This window comes from Drosophila obscura, unplaced genomic scaffold (genome assembly GCF_018151105.1).
Source record: "Drosophila obscura isolate BZ-5 IFL unplaced genomic scaffold, ASM1815110v1 contig_73, whole genome shotgun sequence".
In the NCBI taxonomy this organism is placed as follows: domain Eukaryota; kingdom Metazoa; phylum Arthropoda; class Insecta; order Diptera; family Drosophilidae; genus Drosophila; species Drosophila obscura.
The window spans coordinates 3,048,410-3,067,330 of record NW_024542865.1 but is presented as its reverse complement, the minus strand read 5'-3'; the positions used below and the strand labels follow the sequence as shown (position 1 = coordinate 3,067,330).

Here is an 18,921-nt window from a genome sequence, read left to right as displayed (position 1 = left end):
AGAGTCAGAGTCGGAGTCAGAGTCAGAGTCGGTAGTCAGCAGTGGATGTAGCAGATCCGTAGATGGGTGCGTGTTTAAGTTAACATGGGGCATACCATATAACCATATATCTACAATATATATAATTTGCATAGAAAATGATTAATCACGCAGCGATTAATTGCTGACAACGTCAACGGGGGCTGCAGCAAGTAGTTGCTTGATGCAGACAATAAATTTTAGACGCGACTAAACATAAATTACTCTGAAAATGTTTACGAAAATACATTGGGAGTCTCGGGTAAACCCCGCCGTCCCGTCACCGCCCCAACCAGCAAGCATTAGGCATTAGGCAAGCAAAGTCTTATGATTGGCAGCATAATTAGCATTCCTACGTACCCGTACCCATACACATCTGTGATGCTGCTGCTGCTGCTGCACTTCCTCATTCTGTAATTACACCAATTGTGTGGCAGTTCGGCACGTTGAGCGTGACGCCATCTCAACCTTAATCCCAGGGTCAGCAGATGCTCTTTCTCAGTCTCCCAATGGGATGGGAATGTCGCGTGCATCCAGAAAAAAAACGTCCAAAGATTCTCTTCAGAAAACGTGAGGGCAAGTGCATCAAGATTAGTTCTTTGAATCGATAAAATCCATTAAATATATTACAATTTTCAACCGGCTTTGCTTTCCACGCAAGAATTCTTCGTTTTTTTTTTATTTAATTTTTCCTATAAATAAACATTGGAGAATTATTCCATGATTTTAATCGATTGGTAGATGAGGTGCCCTGTGACTCATTCCAACATAAGATAACTTTTCCCCTCTCCAGCAACCACATGCGACGTCACGCCCACCCCCCCCCCACCCAGGTGCGGGCCGCACCAGCGCCCCAAATTAGTTGAAACAAATGTCAAATGAGCGAGCAATTGGAAAGAGAACCAAAAAGGAGAGCATGGAAGGGAGGCTGACAGAGGAGAGCATAAAAAGAGCGAGTCACAAAGCCGCCTACGCATGACAATCTGCATCGCTCTCTCACTCTCATTTTTTCGGCCGGCCGGTACAAACGCGCGCTTTTAAGTCCGTGCGAATCGGGAAAAGGTTTACAAATCGAACGGGTAAAGTGTCGCGTCGGTGTGTTGTGCAGTGTAATGCAGTGCAGTGTAGTGCAGTGTAGTGGTAAAACATAAATGTACAAAAAAAGTGAGTGTTTGGTGCAAGAAAATGTGCGGGTTCAATGGCGGGGGCGAAGAAAGAGGCAAATTGGCGAAAAATGGCAGCTCGGCGATGAAGTGTAGGGCAGTGTAGTGCATGTGTCCAAAAAGTGTGTGTTTTAGTGCTAGAAAATGTGTTGGATCCAGGGAGGGGGCGAAACAAGAGGCAAAATGGCAACGAAAAGGCAGATCGCCGAAGGAAATGTGCGGAAATATGTACATATGTGCATGTGAAGTGTTACAAGTGTATTATATACAAACATATTCATTTTTGCATAAATTCATTTTTTTTTCATGTGCAAAAGTCAGCAGTGCATCTACCGTTTTAATTGTGCCAATAAGATGTTTTGTCCCTTTCCCACTTAATCGTAAAATATGCGCAGTGAAGGAGAAAAGAGTTGCTCTCTTGGCGCTTGGCGGCGGCTCTCTCTCCAAGCGTCTGAGAGGTGATGCATCACATAAATTTGGTGATGTCTCTTCATCAGCGGTTAACGTCAGCCGGACTTCGGTCCTGTAGTGCCTCAACCGTTTTATTATAATACCCGAAATATGTGCTCTCGTAAAATTTGCGTTAAATTATTGAAATCTCGCTTGCGGTTTCGGTGCGTACGTCGTTCGTTCGGAATCGTCGCGCGCGCGTTTACGTAGTCTAACGCTGTGTGTGGGAAAGAAACAGCAAATGCAGCAAGAAAAACGTAGGAGAACATAACGGTAAGAGAGATAGAGAGAGAAGAGAGTGTTTGCTTACTGTTTTCCTGTTCTCTTTGCATACTGTTTTTTTTTGCTTAATCTTAAGAGCACGCCTTGCGTTTTTTCTAGCTTAGATCTTTTGTTATCCCTCCCCCCACACTCGGCGCCGTTTTTCCCCTACGTAGCTACGCCACTGGATGTGGTTGCTCGTCCCCTTTCTCGTCCTTGTCCACCTATGCAGCAATGAAGTTCTGGTTTTTGTCTTGGCTAAGATGAACGAGCTGGTGGTCTGGTCTGGCGGTGGTAGCCCCTACGATGTCAGCAGCGGGTGGTGTTGTCAGGACGTTGTCAGGTGTTGGAATTTGGCGTGGGGTCCAGTTGCATTTCATTTTCATTTTCTCATTTTATTACATTTAATTTTCGGCTTTGTATTTGAGCACATACGAGCGTGTGTATGTATGTATGTTTATACACTAATTAAATTCATGCTGAAATTTTTCTAATTAAAAGTTTACTAATGAAATTCATGCAGCTGCTGCTGCTGAATGTGCGTTTGTATGCGTTTTGCATCTGCATATGTGTGTGTGTGAGTGTGATTAAGTGTGTGTGTGTGTGTGTGTGTGTGTGTTGGTGGCTCTGGTCCAAAGCCCAAAAGTCGCGCTTTCAATTAAAAATCGCCATCAACTGGGATAGCGGGGGCCAGCAATTTTACACAAACACGCGGACAGGACAGGACAGCTGGCAAAAGTCTGATGCGCTCGAATTAGATTTGTATTAAATTGCATTTTTGTGGTTATAATTTATTTCGCAGCATTTTGTTGCCTTTTTCCGTTCGATTTCCCCCCCCCACCCCAAAAAAAAAAAAAGCGCTTACCCACACAGACAGAGCGAGAGAGAAGGTAACATGACTTATTGCATGAATTTGAAACAGAGAAAAGAAAGGATTACCATGGACAGCCAGGAGTTCGTCTGGTAGTAAAAGGAAACATCTATTTGCTGATCAAAAAAAAAATACATAAAAATGTTTACATTTGATGTCTTTCTTCACTAACAGTTCAGCTGATTAATTAATCGGAAAGTAAGAGCTAAATATAAAAAGAAGGATCGTAAACGGATGACTTAAGTAATTTTTCCCAAGTTTTTGCAACACAAAAGATGGTTTAGAATAGTCTTAAATAATCTGAAAAAATAAGTAATCTTTTGTAATTAGTAAATATGCGAATTCTTTGTTTATTTTGTTTATCGTTCAATTCCATTGTCACAGAAAAGAAAGGGTATGCCCACAGCTTGGTTTGTTTCCCCAATTGCATTTCCTTTCTTGTTTAGAATTCGATTCCGCCAGGGTATTTTTGCTTTTTTTTTTAGCAGCCTCCCTTTGGGGCGCCACATGTTCGGGTAAACAACTGCGTGGGCTGCGGAGTTAATGCAATCAAATGTGGCATAATTAAAAACTAATATCAAGTGAGCGATGGGCTGCCGCTGCCGCTGCTGCTGCCCCAGAGGGTACTTGGGTGGGGCGGTCATTTTGCGGTTTGATTATCGACTGCAAATAAATAAATAAGCAGGTCTTGATTTAGTTGATTATGTGGATATTTGGCCATTGGCCATTGAAATATCATCACACAAATACATATAGTACGGAGCATATACATATGTATGTATAGCATATAGTAGTATATACTCGTTCTCGTTCGACGCTTGGGGCATCAGAACGAAATTGGACATTTCTCTATGCATTGCTCGTTTGAGTGGCAACCAGATAGTACACATAGTAAATAGTACATATTGTACATGGTAAATAAATAAATATTATGTCATGGGAGTCATTTTAATTTGTGTAAACACTCAATGGAAGTTCAGATCATCAGGTCTTGCTCATTGGAAAAGACAATACTGTTTAGTAACATTGCACTGTTACAGGAGTTAAGATTAACAATCTGTTACAGCCGACTACAGCACTGCACTTGTTTAACAGCCTGTTATCAGTGCACTGTTAGCGCTCTTACGATCCACACGGCACCCGAGCGAGCGGCCTGAGCTTGTAAGTTCTATCAATCTACAATTAAATTTTCCAAATAAAATGTGTGAACGATTGCCGAATCCTGTTGGATTATGACAGATGTAGCATCCATCCATTTAAATATGGGATGTAACAAGATTTAAGCATAGAAAATAGGGCCGAAATATCAGGCTTATTCTATTTTGAACTTTGGCACAGATAAGCTACTGAAAAAAAAGATGTACAGATTTTAATTGAAAAACATTTACTCCATTTGCAGTAATTTCGCTTGAAGAGATTGTGTCTGGGGCAGCTCTAACGGCAGCTCTTTCATGCTCTTTGATGCTGAGCTCATTTGATTGATTTTGGGGTAAGTACAAGCATAAATCATTCACTTTTGTTTTCTCGATTCTTCCAACAATTACACCCCCCCCATAGATTCGTTTTTTGTGTGCTCTATTTGTAATTGATATCCTTTTGGGTGGCTGCTAGCAGGAATTACCAGGAAATTGAATTAATAAATGCAACAGCATGTGAGCTGTCACGAAGCATGTAACCTGTAACCTGGAACTTGCAACTTGTGGGGTTGCACGCTGTGGCTGTGGCTGGGCCTGAGGCTCTGCCTTAAGACTGGAATTTTAAGTAATTACACATACAGAAGGTGTATGGGGGGGGGGGGGGGGCAAGTGCATGCGACGGCAACTCAATTACAGAACCGTTCGTTGTGCGCGCGCCATGTGACGCCGACTAGGAATTTCATTTGGCTGGCAGGTCACGTGATGTGCAACAGCGGCAACAGCGGCAACAGCGGCAACGCCAGTCGTAAGTTGGGTGCTGGTTGGCGTTACGTTAAGCGTTCTGCGCTTCCACGTTCTCCGAGCGGAGAGCGAACGCAGCCGACGCGTCGGGGGCGAAGACTTTGATAAACTGCGTGCCGCAATATGAGGCAGCTAGCCGCAAAACTTTCGCACACAAAGCGCAGAAGGCGGTAGGGAGGGTGGAGGGTGGAGTGGAGTGAAGTGGAGTGGGACGCACAGCCTGCCGCTAATTTATGTCGTCCTAGCCATTTGAAGATGGATTCTGGCCCATGGCCAGAGCCCTCTATTTAGTGTTTAACATGCGCTGGCTGTGGTCAAGACCATGCCACTGATGGATCATCTCTCTCTCGCTCTCTGGGTATGCTGCACATGTGCAGCAGCTATGTGACATGAAAAGAAAGAACGCAAAATGGAAGGAAGATGTAAGGCAGAAAATGGCAGAAAAGGGGCGGATATAGGGCTGAAAAGGGAGGGGCAGAAAGGGCAGAAAAGGGGCAGAAACAGAGGGAGGGGGCAGAAGGGCAGAAAAGGGGCAGAAAAGGGGCAGAAAAGGGGCAGAAAAAGGGGCAGAAAAAGAGTTTATTTCGTAACTGAAAATTGGTTGCACCGTTGTGGCATCTTATTACAGCTTTTATCTGCAAAAAATACGAAAGTTTTCAATGGAATTTTCACACCCTAAAAGTAGGGCTATCTGCGAATAATTAGCTCCCCAAAAGCTGGGTATCCTTTAGTCGATCTTATTCCCATATATTTTTTTTATTATCTATTCTCTGTTCTTTTTTTTTTGTATGTGGGAGAGATTTTTTGGGTAGAGATACATGGGCGCAGGCGAAGGAGGAGGATGGTCAAATGCCACATGGCATTCCCAGCGGCACGCTCCACAGGCATCAATATTCCTGACGCTGGACGCGCATGGCCACCTCCGGAGAGAGGACGCCGCCGCCACAAGGCAAAGACAGCTCCCAGAGAGAGAGAGGAGAGAGGGAAAGAGGACATCGAAAGGGACAGGGACAGGCACAGGGAAATACGAAATCTGAGCGGGGTTAGGGGGTGTACAGAATGAAGCCAAGGCTAAAACACAGTCAAAATATTGACACGACTCTCGGTCTTGGGGGCCAGGCGCTCTTTGTTGCGCTTTATTGGCACTATGCAGGGACGTGTGGCAAAGACGATGCTGATGCTGCTGCTGCTGCTGCTGCTACGTCTTGGCCTTTGTCTGGTGCCTGTGTCTGCCACTTGGCCCAATACGACTGCTGCTGCTGCTGCTTTCTCCCTTTTAATCTTGTTTCCAATTTGGTCGATTTTAAAGACATTTGCCTCGCAAGGGCATGCATTCACAACAATTCGCTTACTTCAATAATGCCAAATAATGGCTGAGATTTGGTTGTTTGTTGGCCAAAAAGGCAGTAAGGCAGGCAGGCAGGCAGGCAGGCAGGCAGGAAGGGCAGTCAGGCAGGCAGGATCCACGGACCACTCCTTTGCAGCAAAGGCAGCAGGCACCCAGGGATTCTGTTGGCCCTCACGTATGTGGTGGTTGGGCTTTTGAATTATCGCTGGTATTTTGTATTTTTGTATTTCTTATTTCGTCTTATATTTATGTTCGTTACTTTCACGTGCCGAGGGGTGGGCTACTTTCTGTGTCTGTGTGTGTTCCACGTTTCTGGGAAAAATCCCAGATGGTTCCATCGCTATGATAAAGCATTCCATGGCAGAATGGTACTATGTATTCTCATAGCCCCCAGGACATTGGGATCTGTGAGTCATCTCCGAAAAATTATCTAACTTTTCGAAGTGGATGCAAAGTCATTTGCAGCCTGATCGATCGAGGTGCACTGCTGTATGACACGTGTCATTCAATAGAATTAAATTAAACTTTATATTGATATTAAAAAATGATTTATTTTCAACATGTTGGTTTCTAGTGCATATAAATTTCGATAACATTTGTTAAACAAACGATAAATGAACGATTGCGATTGTGTCAGTGACTAACTGTTCCCATTCTACCTCTTCCTCCGCTTCTTTCTCTTTTTCGTCTGCCTTATCTTTCCACTCCTTGCCAGAATTATCATCGTCATTCGCCTCATAGTCATCATCAATCAATCATCGGTCATTATGATTACTGCATCATTGGATGGTTCATTCAAAAGCTGCCCATAAATCTGCACTTCACATTGGTCCTCTAAATAAGCATTAATATAATTTCATAAAATATTAATAATTTTATATTTTCCTTTATTTTTACATAATTTAAAAGTGCACTGCTGAGTGCATTTTTATTATATTTCACAGATATTTTAAGCGGAAAAGTTCTTGACTTATTGATAATGCTGTCTTCTTTCTGTCTTTCGGATATTTCGGTATTCTACACAAATGATAATGATAATATATCTATATATGTATGCATATATCCCAGTGGAAATCATTTTGAATGTGACCACAAGACCCTTTACTACGTGAAACTCCTGAGAGAGAGAGAGAGAGAGTAGCACAAACAATTCAAGGCAATGGCAAGGCAAGTACATACAAACATATGCCCGCATGTGGTAATGCATAATGCAATGAAAATTATGTGCCTAATGATATGCCGCAGCACATCTAATGATATGCACTAGAACACATCACATACACATACACATACACATTGACATGGGATATTCAATTTATACAAATTCTGGTGTTTAATCACATGTGTAATATTTAATTTGGACAGCAGGAACAACCGGACAGGCGGGGGGGGTATTTTCTTTTCACTCTTAAATCAAACTACAAGTTCAACTATTAATTCTATGCATTGTCAGAATTTAATCAAAAACTTTTTGCAGGAAGACCGACCTGTTTTTATTACTACAAGAAAACCCATACATATGTACCACTTGGCCACTTGCAAATTTCGCCGAAGAAGTTTTCCCATCTAAGAAAACATGAAAATGATAAACGCAATCATTGTCTGTTGTCTATTGTCTGTTGTCTGTTGTCTGTGGCTAAAAGTTATTCAGCCACATAATTATTTGCCTGACTGCATCCCTGATTTCATTACAGAGAGTCCATAGCCAGAGCCAGAGCCAGAGAGGCATCATGTGGAATTGTTGTAGAAACAAAAATCTTTGCTCCACTCCATATCATATCATCATTATAACCATAACGTGGCCTGTCACATGCTGGCAAATGTTCAATGAAAATTCTATGCTCGTTCGTTTCCCCCATTTCCATATGCAATTTTCGGTGGCATTAATTCAATTGAGTACCCGTATCCCCCCCGGATGATAACGATAATGACCTCCGAGTGCCCAGGCGAACAATGAGCAAATGGCATTAAATAAATAAGCATAATTAATGCAGTCGACAAGTTGCTGGACCTGGGACTTGAGACCTGGGAGCTGGCACCTACAACCTACAACCTGGAACCTGGAACCTGTCGACGTCCTTGACTCATTCGCACTCATTCGCTTGGGGGCCGATGTTTATCTATACGGTACATCCTTTGCCTAATTTGGGGGCGCTGATGGAAAACTGTGTGTTGTGTGCCCCGAGGTGTTGGTTGCCTGCCACACACAGAGAGTGTGTCTTGTCTGTCTGTCTGTCTGTCTGTCTGTCTGTCTGTCTCGGAGACACTCTACTCTCTCTATAAATATGACTGTGAGTCATAAAAATGTATGAGGCGCAGTTGTCAGAAGGCATGAATTTTATGGCCTGTAGCAGCCTCAGTCAGTTTCAGTCTCAGTCTCAGTGTGTTTGTATTTGGCATACCCTGTAATTGCAGTGCAATGAGGGGCATATAAAACGGAGCTTTATTTACATCATAGTACGAATTTTTTCTGTTTAAGGTGTGAACTCTAGACATATTACATATATTAATTTTAAAATTAGTGACAAAATCTCTCAAAATTTAATATTTTTCTTATGAAATTTATAGCTTTATTTATAATTTATCAAATTAAATTAAATTATTTATTTATTAAATTAAAAAAAATTAAATTCTACTTTTAATTTTATTTAAAATTAATTTAATGCTTTCTTCTTTTATTAAAAACTGATCTATAGCTATTTCCAGCTGCTAGAATTTTCCCTTTTTTTTGCTACAATTGTTTCTTTTCTGGAATTATTTTATTTTGGGTATTTTTCACGTTGATAGCAAACCCCCAGTCCTACTTGTTGTTGTTGTGCCTTTGTGGGTGTGTGACAAGGACAATCATTACGTGTTGTCGTTGTCGCGCAGCTGGGACAACAGCTCCTCCTACTCCTCCTCCTCCTACTCCTCTTCCTGCCCCATATACTACTTCATCTCCATGTACCCAGCCGCCAGTCGCCAAGTGTCGCAAGATGTGGATCCTGTATTGGGGGCAAGTAGCCCCATAGCCAGAGCCCCAGCCATGGCATCAACATGGCCACGTGTTTACATGCGCTCCAGCCATAAAGTAACGCCAACAAACGCACTTTACAGCCTCCAAATGCTCCACACTCCAATGGATGGGGGGGGGGGTATGGATACTCCTGCCACTCCTTGGGAAAGGTGGGCCATGCTAAATTTTTAATGAAACGTCGCATAGAAAACGGCAAAAGTTGAATTTATGACTAGCACACGGAACACGGAACACGGCCACGAACATCGGACATGGGACATGGGACATTAGACATGGGACAAGGGGGGAGGGCAAAAGGGGACGACAAGAAACAAGACAAGCAAGGACAAGGGCAGATTTTGCTTTCCTTCATCGTCGTCCCTTAACCGTTGGCCCTGAAAACCTTTCGCTCGTTTTTTTCACGCTGCTGGGTGGTGGGTCTGGGGGGTCACGACCAGACTTTGATTAGCTGCGATTGGTCGCAGTTGTTGATGGGTGCTTGATGCCCCAAAATAAAAACTGGAACGGCTCGTAGCACGGGAAAGGGCGCACAGCAAACCTGGCACACTTCAGCAGTAAGACGGGGAAAGGGTTGACAGCGTCTGTCGTCGGTGGGACAATCAATTTTGCATTGCTACAAGAAAAAAGAAAAAGATGACTGCTTTAAAGGGAGCTGGCGGGAAAGGCGGCACTGAAATCTTTAAGTACGAAACTTCCGGCATATTTTTCTCTAGTTTTTCTTTTGATTCATGGGGGACTTAGAGTCTTGCTTGGGAAACCAAAGAGATCAAAGAAAAACAAAGGCTTATAGTTTTTTGTCATGCAGCAGCGCCCCTCGGTTTGTTTTCTCAGGGTATTCGCTGTGAGCCAGAAAAAAGACAAAAAGTGATGCGAGGCATAAACCGATTCCATAGAAAAATATGATTCATTAATTTAAAGTAATTATGGAGCATAAGTGGATCAATTTGAATGTCCAGGATGGTTTCTTCTTCGGCCTATAAATAATGCTCGAAATACTTCCATTTTATTGGGCGTGTGGTGCCAAGCGGGCCCTCGGCTATATGTGGCTGTTGCATTTGGCCAGAAGGATCGAAAATATGAAGAGCAGGTCATCGCAATTCATTCTGTTGGCATCATGCTGCAAGGCCTCTGCTCCGGCACGCGAGCACACAACAAATTTTGTCGTAATTTTAATGCTATGGCTATGGAGAGGAAAAGCGAAAGGTCTCCGCCTCATGCCAGTCATTCAACGGACTGAGGCACGCCATATCGTAGGTGCAACATGTGCTACAATGTACTGCACTGGCATATTCGTGTGCGTGGCTACAGCACTAAAGGTCCTCTCTTGTCTCTTCCAAATTTGCTGCTTTTACTCAGGGGGGGAGGATGTGAGTATTTAATCGAAATTTTTTTAGATTTTAAATAAAATTAATGCAACATGTTTGTGGCTTTGAACTGGCTTCAAATACGACTTCATGAGAATAGGTTAAAAAAAAGCAAAGTGTTTGAGACTGTTTTGGAGACTACTGTTTTGGAGACTGCTTTTGAGACTGTTTTGGAGACTGTTTTATAGACTATTTATTTATATTATATTATATTTAATTTAGAGACTATTTTGGAGCCTTTTTTTGGGGACTGTTTTGTAGCCAAACTTTCCTCTAAGCACAACGTATTATGAAATGTCAAATTCAATGCCAGCACTGTCATTCGATTAGCATCATCATCGTCATCCCTTCGATAGGCAAGTATTTCGATAGCTTTGGCTGGTGCAATCGCTGCGTTTAATCGCTGTCATTCTGGTTAAGAGTCGTTTCATTGTTGAATCATCCGTAATTGCATTCGCTTTATGTGCCACTCATAATTGTCGTTTCTTGTCGTTTATTGTTGTGGCACACTCATTCTCATCGTTGCCTCATCTTTACGATACCCACACCCACACCCTAGACCCTCCCCCAAGGCAATCTCCCATCCAAACTAATGGCTCATGAGCGCCATTTCTCTCCAGCAACTTTTATGAGCGAGCTGGTCCCATGTAGTGAAATTACTTAGTGTGTGTGTTGAGAGTAAAAAACATGACCACTCTGGCAGGGCATCATCTTGGCTAGTGCTTAAATGTTACTATGGAGATTTATTTGTTGTTGTAAGTCTTACTTTGCCCAGTGACCTTTTTTGGTTGTTTGTGATTCCCAAAGAATGTTTGTGCTGAAACGAAACTCAAGAAATCTACAAAGCCAGAACAATTAAATTAAAGTTTTTGCACTTACATTTAATCATTAATATGGAATTAATTCATTGAAATATATTTCACTTATAAATATTTAAATTAAATATTTCCCATGCATTTAATATACTATGGTATATTTATTTTAATATTATATTTTATTTATTTTATTTTAATACTAATATTAATATTTTTATTGTTAATTTTATTTTACTTTATTAATTTAATATTATTAAAATTAAACTGGTATTTAATATATCTATCATATATATGTATATGGTTTAAATCAAATTAAATTCTTCTTAATTTTTTAATATTTGTTTTAAGAAAATTTAATATAAATATGGCTGTGTGTGTTTTATAGCATGCCCTGCCCCATGCCATGCTAAGATTTGAGTATCATTATCAGCTTATTTTTGTTGTCAAAATGCTGCCGATGGAAAGCAGCTCCGATGCATTATTAATCCACACAATAACCAATCAAATATGGGCCAGCAAATTGTAGCTGAAGGACTTGCAAAGCTATTCAGCTACATATGTAGTTGCAAAAGTGTTTGAATTTTGCTAACATTACATACGATATACTCGAGAATATTCGATAAGGACTTGGGGCGGCTGTGGGGCGCTAACAGCAAAATGTTTTAATTAATCAAATTGCTGATTTTCTAGAGAGCTGTAGTTATGTTATGTTATACTTTAAGCAATCAACTATATACATATATATGTGTGTGTGTGTGTGTGTTGGTTTCCTGAGACTGAGATCGCAATTCGATTTCAAGTGGACCGAACAAAAAGACTCATTTTGCAGCCAGCTACTGTACTGTACTCATTGGAGTAAATATAAATTCACTTTTGCCTGCCTGCCAGCCAGCCTGTCCATCGCACTCCATTCTGCAGTAGATTAAGCAGCCTTTTCACATTCAGAGAGCGAGTGTGGCCAAATCCCCCAGTGACTCAATAATAAATGCCATGCCCATGCCCATGCCCATGCCCATGCCCCCATTGTTGTAGGCCCGTAAACTGCTCATTAATCCAGCTGGGAATTCGGGCTGGTGATGCTCAATGCATTGCCCCACTTGATTGAGTTTGACAGTAAAATATATATTTTATCCTAAATCATTTTGGCCAATTGTTTTTTTTTGTTTTGTCGTTGGGAATCAATGTGCAAAATTTGCTTAGCCAATTTGTTAAATGCGTCAAAACAGAGACGCAAAGAGCGTAGATGGCAGCCGAAATAGATGCGGAATGGGTGATGGGGGGGGGGAGCTAACACATCATATGGCAATACTTGACCAAAAATTGGACAGCTCAGTGGTCGTTCCATGTCCATGTACCGTGTCTGTGTCCACCCTCCCGTCCCCATCCCCGTCCCATCCCGTGTCGGTGTCCATGTCCATGTCCATGTCCATGTGCATGTCCTGGGCTGTTAAGTGCAGCACGCAAATAAATCATAAAATATTTAGTTTGAAAATTTCATGCAACATTTCTGAAGAGAGTGCGAAGGCAGCCAACACGAGTGGCGGCGGCAAACATTCAATTTTTGGCAAGAGGCCAACAGCAAAACCAACAGCCAACAGCCAACCGCTCAAAAATCTCTTTGGACTCCACTGCCAGGCGCTCCCAGGCGCTCCCTGGTGCTCTTGTTGCTGTAGCGGTAGCAATTAAGTGCAACACACACACACACACACACAGATACATGGGGGTGGGAGTGGGGGTGGGTGGTATATCCTCCCCGGCCATCTGCTTGGCCGCATCTTTGTGGCAAATGGAAAATTATCAAGACACGCATGTCGTAAAAACATGTTAAAATATGAAGACAAACGTCCAGTAGGTGGCATGCACCTGCTGTTTGCTCTCTCTCTCTCTCTCTCTCTCGCTGCTGCTGCTGCTGCTGCTGCTTATCGCTGGGCATTCCCAGAGTGCAAAAAGCAAATTGTGTCACACTCACAACAGGCAGCAGGCAGGACCCCCTGAATGCAACATGCCACACTCTATCCGCAACCACATTGGTCGAGTGTAAAATGCAAAAAGTGTAGCCAACACACACACACACACACACACACACACACAAAAACCGTAAGCGGTTCGCCTTAAGAATGCTGCTGCAACTCAATCAAAAAGGCAACAGACCAGGCCAAGGGTTAAGGGCTAAGGCAGATGCCCTGCCACACTTCAGAGCTAGAGTCAGGAGGCAGGGGGGGGTTAAGGTGATGAAGTGACAGTGGGAACAACAACAAACAAAAAAAAACCCCCCAACAAAAAGGGGGAATTCAGCCCACCCACAGAGTGTGTGTGTGTGTCGGACAGAGCGAATCTGGAAGCACGAAAAGTCCTCTAATCAGAATAAAAGACACAAATTTCAAATTCCGAGAACAGCCCAAAGCTCTCTCGCCCTTAAAGCTTCAAGTATAAATATTTCATTAGCTGGAAAAGGAACTACAAAAATCGTACAACTTATAGTAGTAGTAAAAGTTGAATGCAATTTTAAATACGATTTTCATTAATTTTGATCAACTTTTAAATTCTGTTCAAAATCCTAAACAAAAAAAACGCTTTTTACTTCCGGATCGGAGCTTGTAAAAAGTATCTAAAAATTGAAATGCTACCTTGGTGGGGCGGGGAGGGGGCCCATGGCAAAATTGCATCTCGTTTAGCCATTCATTTGGGGGGTAAATTATTTATGAGTTAAGGTGTGCGCCCTCAGGCCATTCTTCCCATCATTATAATTCGAAAAAATAACAAAAAGTAAAAATCAAGGCACCAGGCAGCAGGCACCAGGCAGGCAGCAGCAGCAAAGCCAATAATTCCTGGAAATCTACTACGGCGTAGTTACCGAGGAGGGTGATTTTGATTCTCAGAGCCCGGCTCTGATTCCATTCTATTCCAGAGCCTGCTACATCATTTCATTTTGTTAGATAACATTTCTGGGAATTGTTGTGCGCATTACGGTAAGCATGGACCGCCATGGAATCCTTTTCCTGGTAGAAGTAAGTGCTGCTGCTGGCCCCCCTCGACAGCTGTCAGATAGATAGATAGACCCGCCCCCTGCTGAGAGTACGTACTTATGTAACTACCCACTAATAAATTAATGTTGAAAGTTAAATGTTGCAAATATTTGCGGAGTTTTGGTCAAAGGTTTCGCTTGTCACAAATAATTCTAGTAGCTTGCAGAGAAAACTCATTCACACTCATATTTCGTGTACTTTTTGATTACAAAATTTAATTATTTCTAAAACCAAATACAAAATTTTGATAAGCAAAAATATAAAAGTTCGTTTACATTTTTTTGATACGCAAAAATTTATTTAATATGTGACCTCGATTAGTACAAATATCTATAAAGGTTTTTATTATTAATTTTATTTATTTATTTTTTAGTTAATATATATAATTTTCAATTATTATTTATAATTATCCCTAATCATTATTAAAATAATAATAATTAATAATTATTTAATCAATTAATTCATTTTTTTTTATCAAAGAAAATGCTATAAACTTAAAATGATTTTTTATTGTGTGATTTTTAAAATAGAATAATTATATTCGCTATTGTGGCTTAAATATGTGCTCTCAAGAGGGAGATTCCAGGAATCCAAAAATTCCATTAAAATAAAATATTATTAAAAGCATTTCCAAAGAAAATGAAAATATTTGTATTAAATAGGATTACTCTAGTTGGGGAAATCCATTAAAACTAACAATCAAAATCCAAAAAACTTTTCAGCATAGATTTTACACATGTGCTTGTACCGCTTTTCATTGTAGATTTTCATTTCAAAAAATTGGGCCAAACATAGCATAGTGTTACATAAAGGGGAGGGGGGTGGGGGGGGTTTCGTGCGAAAGCGGACGATTTTCGAGACTGACGGCATGTATAAATGGGATTTTTGTTCATATAGCAATATTCGGTTCCACAATTCCATTTTTAAGTACAAATAAATTTGTATAATGCATACTCGTATGTACCGCCTCGCCTCTCACTCTCCCCACACCACTCACTCAAATTGTTGGATGCAAAAATCGATGCGAATTTTTTTTAAGCCGCACTGCATACTTTCGGGCGCTTTCCTAATTCCTGCGCATTTTCCACTACTGCCGGAATGACTGAACGAACGAACGAAATTGTTGTGCAGATTTTAATAAACAAAGTGAAAAAAAAAGAGTGAAGTGAAAATTGAATGCGTTGCTGCCATACTGGCAAATCCCGAAGCTGTTGTTGCATTAATTTGTTGATTGAAACGACCAAAGGAGAGGTAAGGCGGTGCTGAGGCGTGGATGCGGGGAGCCGTGTGGCAAAGTGGCACAAATGAAACATCTAGAATTTCAAGGCAAGCCAACACCGCCAGCCAACATCATTGCAGGGGGCACATCGATGATGCCACCGTTCAAGCCCAAGCCCAACGCCCAACTATGGGTGTGTTTTTCTCACAGTGTAAGTGTGCGTGTGTGGGTGTGTGTGAGTGTGTGTGGGAATGGTCAATACCGACTAATTGCGCTTAACAAGGCAACAACAAAAAAAAAAAATAGAAACAACTCTTGGAGAGAAGAGGGCAAAGAACGAGCGCCAAATGCAGCAGAAAAAGCAAAAAAAAAAACAAAAAAAACCCCGGAGAAAGAAGAAATGGGTAGGAGAAAGCTGCTGTTGCTGCTGCTGCTGTTGCATCTCTTGTGGTGTGTGGCAGGGACTGGGGCTGGGGCTGGGACTGGCACTGGTGGCAGCGATGGATGATAACATGCTCCTAATGGACTTGACATGCAAATTGTCGTCATCAAGAGTGACCCAAACGAGCGGCGGCGACGTCTGTGCCGCCTCGACCCAAACCCATCCCATCTCAAAAAGCCGTTGGAGTGGGCGTTATCGTTGGCTGCCCAACGACTTTGGATTTTGATTGTTGATTACCTTGGCCCTCCCCCCAAGCATCAGTCGTAGCAGCAGCAGCAGCAGCAGCAGCAGCTTCCAGAGCCATCATCCAGCATCCAGAAGCTACATCAGCAGCAATCGCAATCGCATCCGGATTCGAATTCGTATTCGGCTTTGGATTCTCATCTGTAACTCCATCTCCATCTGGTGCACAGTAAATTGCATTAGGCAAACAATTGAATCGGTCTGTCTGTCTGTCTGTCTGCCCCGGTGGGTATTCGGGGCTTCAGTTGGGTAACAAATTTTTAATGCACACATTTAGGGTACCAGCCAGCCAGCCAGCCAGCCAGCCAGCCAGCCAGCCAGTCAGGCCACTGACAGCCACCACATTCGATTCATTGGCTTAACGAAGTTGCATCTCATCCCCCGAACCCTGCCCTGCCCCCTGCCCACCGCTGTCACAGCTTTTCTGTCGAATTGCATAAGTCAACGGGAAAGACAAAACTTAATTATGATTACACCAGAGAGAGTTCTAGAGAGAGATGCTGAAAATGGCATTAAAAATTCATCAAAAGCTGGGATTATCCAAGCCAACCGAGAACAGAAATCCCTCTAAGCTCTGACCATAAAGAATAGGGTATTATTGAACACATATAATTATTTTTACATGGCATATCAACCAATAGAATGTGAGATTTGTATCATATAAATTCTGCATGCACTTTGTGTGATTTGCGGAAGAGATGAAAATATAGCCACTGTACATAACATAGCTGATTGTTGATAAATACTTTTTATTATATACATATATGCTCAAATTTAAATTAATATTAACTTTAAATATTAATTAATAATATTAAATATAAATATTAAATTAAATATTAAATATTTTTCACTGCTGTTAATAAGCTTTTATGTATCATTTAATAGAATTATACAAATTTTGGGATTTGACACTCAGAAACCACGGGGATAGTAAAAGAACACACAGCTATAATTAAATTAAATAATCCAAAAAATTAAAATACGTAATTTATGTAATATAAAAATTATTTAGTTTTGATTTTAAATATAAATATTTAATATAATAATAATATAAATAATATAAATATAAATAAAAATAAATATAAATAATATAATATAATACATATATATTATAATATAATATATAAATAATATAATATAAATTAATATAATATATAATAAATATATTTAACATATAATTCATACTATGTACATATGTTGATCAAATATTTTGCAAATCTACTCGTATGCAATTTTAGTGTGCTTTAATTACTATGTAAATTTCAGTGATTTTTTCGTTAATTTCCATCTCACGTAAAAACGATATTTCTTAAAGATTGAAAGTTTCCAAATGCATGCAAAGTTATCGTTTAAATATGGTTTTACCTTCACGAAAAAAAAAAACCATAATATTATATTCAAGGATAAAGCGATAAAGCACGTATAAATGCGATATACCCTCGAACTCCACGCGTATGTCGAGTTCCCGTCAATGGTTTTTTTTTTGGGGGGCGCTAGATGACAGGCATTTTCGATATGAATAGCAGAATATTTGGTGTCTGATTTATTGGAATGTGGGTTAACACATTTTCAATGAGTTTCAATTGCTCCTGCCTGCCTGCCGCCGCACATCCCACACACACTCTGATGCTGTATTGTGGCAGCGGATTGAAATGCGATTTAAAATGCGATTTTAAATTGCCGCAAAAGTTCGAACTTGAAATATTCAAGCTAATTAAGGTTAATGCGCGCGCAGAGAGCTAGAAAGAGACAGCGACAGAGCTTTAAGCTGCTGCCTGACAGTTATTCAATATTCAATTCCATTCCGCTATACGGGGGGAGGGGGGCTGCATGCATCAAATCGAAGCAATCGTGGGAGGGATCGGCAAATTGTGTAGTGCTTCTTGCCATTGAATTTTTGTTTTCCCCATTTTGTTGCAGGTGGCAAAAGAAATTTTCAATTAAACAAATTTGATGCCATTAATTAAAAAGTCAAAGCGCAAATGAAGCTACAAATACCACAGACACACACACACACACAGCAGATACATTTATAGCTATGCAACGACACACAAAGATACACAGATGTACACTCACTCCATGGCACTCGCTTCAAGATTTGCATGAGAGCACAAAGTGAAAGCGAATCGAACAGGCGATAGGGGGGAACAGAACAGACAGGGAAAGCAGGAAAAAGTAAAAGTAAAAGCGCATTGCATAACACAAGGGGCACACCCACACACATCGCACATAGATACATTTGTGTTGAGGTTGCCAAGAATCCTTAGAATTGATCCTCAAAATAAACCGCAGATTTAATACACTGTCCATGGATGTCTCACGGAATTTCTCCCGGGCTGTGCAACAGAAAAGCAGTTACAAAAAATATATAGACAGAAATTTGAAGAGCGGTAGCACTTTTTTTGTTTATGGGGAATAACAAGCAATATAAAAAATAAAAATTTAAAAAAAACCCAAGAGTTCTCGCATTTTTTTTTATCAAGAACAAAATGTATTGTAGTGGCGCTATTATTTTTTTTCGCAACTGTATGTTGTTAATTGCCCATTATTGTGAGGCTCAATTAAATCAGAATATTTCTAAAAATCAATGCAACAAAAAAAGGTTGATATTAAATGTTTTTCACAGTTTATATTTAATTAAATTTGTTTAGGGGCATCATTAAATTTGTGTAAAATATTCCATCAATGCCTATATGCTGCCAAGATATTGCATCTTGGGGAGAGCTCTGTCTACCTGTCTAGATCCAG

At 40.9% G+C, this 18,921-nt stretch overlaps 1 long non-coding RNA gene across 2 annotated transcripts in view; it reads left to right on the top strand.

The window, feature by feature from the left end:
* The first annotated feature begins 1,664 nt into the window (after nucleotides 1-1,664).
* Nucleotides 1,665-18,921, top strand: part of LOC111065209 — a 72,550-nt gene continuing 55,293 nt past the window's right edge. For both annotated transcript variants that reach the window (XR_005968304.1, XR_002606970.2), the window contains exons 1-2: nucleotides 1,665-1,904; nucleotides 4,163-4,252. This is a non-coding gene — a long non-coding RNA (uncharacterized LOC111065209). The remainder of the gene's footprint in view (nucleotides 1,905-4,162; nucleotides 4,253-18,921) is intronic.